General features: G+C 57.5%; 1 pseudogene; it reads right to left on the reverse strand.

The window, feature by feature from the left end:
- Positions 1-445: 445 nt before the first annotated feature.
- On the reverse strand, positions 446-550 carry LOC129695168 (U2 spliceosomal RNA; annotated as a pseudogene).
- Positions 551-1,661: the final 1,111 nt, after the last annotated feature.

The following is a 1,661-nucleotide window of genomic DNA, read 5'->3' on the forward strand; positions in this document are numbered from 1 at the left end:
ACCGCTTCTTCCCGCTCCAGCGCTCTCGGGCGCTGGTTGCCGGCGGTTATGCAAAGTCGGACCCTTCTGAGTCCACTACTTTGTTTGATTTGTGTCTAGCCTTACCGCTCGGCCGCATGGATCTGGCCGGTGCGGGGCCGACATCGGGCACAGCTGATCCCACTACGGTTGATCCAAGTGCCGCTGGCTGCTGCTGGCTGCCCGCTGTTCCACGGTCCTCCTTCTCCAGCTTTGTCCTTCCTTCCGTGGAGTGGATATGGCCGGTGTGGAGGACATCTGGCACAGCTGATTCCATCTAGCCCATTTTCTTTGACCCGGCTCCAATGCTCTCAGCGCTCCTGGCTGCTCCTTTATCTCAGACCGCTGGGACCGACCCCCGTACTGACGGTACTGGTCCCTCGCGGTCATTGCAGCCGGTCCACCCCAATCCAATGCCCTCAGTTCTGGGCATTCCTGTTTATATGGTGCTTAGATAAGGGACGTATTAGATATTAAAACTGATAATAAACAGATACTATACTTGATCTTAGCCAAAAGGCCAGGAAGCGATCTCTGTAACTAAAGAACCCGCTGGGACCGACCCCGGTACTCACAGTACTGATCCCTCACGGTCGATTGCAGCCAGTCAAGTCCACTGCTATGTCCTTGGCCTCGGCGCTGGCCGGTAGCGCTGCTTGAAGCCAGACTCGCTTCCAAAGCGAGACTGGCATACTGGTCGAGAAAATGAATTTTTCTCCTGGTGCGGGAGCGAAGTCGGGCACAGGTGTTTTCCCTCTCTGGGAAACGATGTGCCGCTGCCGCTGCTCCTGCTCGCTGCCGCTGCCGCTGCTCCTGCCGCTGCTGCTGCTGCTCCTGCCGCTGCCGGCTGCCGTTGCTGCTCTCCTGCCGGCTGCCTGCACTGCGCGGTTCTCCCGCCGGCTTCCTGCAGCTGACATGGACCCGGTCCATGTCTGCACTGGACCCGGTCCATGTCTGGACCCGGTCCATGTCTGCACCTAAAGGGTAAGTGGAAGGAACGCAGAGTCTCTTACCTGCTGTTCCCGACTTTCAATTTTCTCCTCGAATTCAACGACTCTGTGCCTTCCTCTCCCGACCAGCCGTGGTCGGCGCGGAGCGAAGTTGGGAGCAAAATTCGGGAGGAAAAAACAGGAGCAAAAGTCGGGCAGGGGGGGGTAAGTCTGGCACAGTTATTCTGATTACGGGAGTTCAGCCTGTTCCTGCTGTCTGTATCCCCCCCCCCCCCCCCCGCCTTTGCGGTGCTCCAGCGCGGCCCAGCGGGTCCAACGCGTAGTCAGTGATCTCGGGCACTGACCGCTCGCCGCTATTTTTAGACCTGCGGAACCCCCGATAACGCGCCAGTTCCGCACCTTCCAGCCCCTCCATTAAATGAGTAGTGGGGCTGTTTCCGAATTGTCGGGAAAACTCTTTGCTCCAGTGACCGTTGTCCTGGAGCTAAAGTCAGCTCCGTTTCTATTTAAAAATAAATTAACGGGCCCCGGCCGCTGCTGGCTGCCTGCAGATCTGCAGACTCTCCCCAGCCAGCTTCATCAGCCTTCTTGATAAACAAGGGTAAGTAAGGAAAAACAAAGTTCCCTTACCTGTTGCAGGTTCCCCTGCCGATTGGGAGGAACGTCCTTCCTCCAGCGATGACGAGTTCGAAT

This window comes from Leucoraja erinacea, unplaced genomic scaffold, assembly GCF_028641065.1.
Source record: "Leucoraja erinacea ecotype New England unplaced genomic scaffold, Leri_hhj_1 Leri_970S, whole genome shotgun sequence".
In the NCBI taxonomy this organism is placed as follows: Eukaryota; Metazoa; Chordata; class Chondrichthyes; order Rajiformes; family Rajidae; genus Leucoraja; species Leucoraja erinaceus.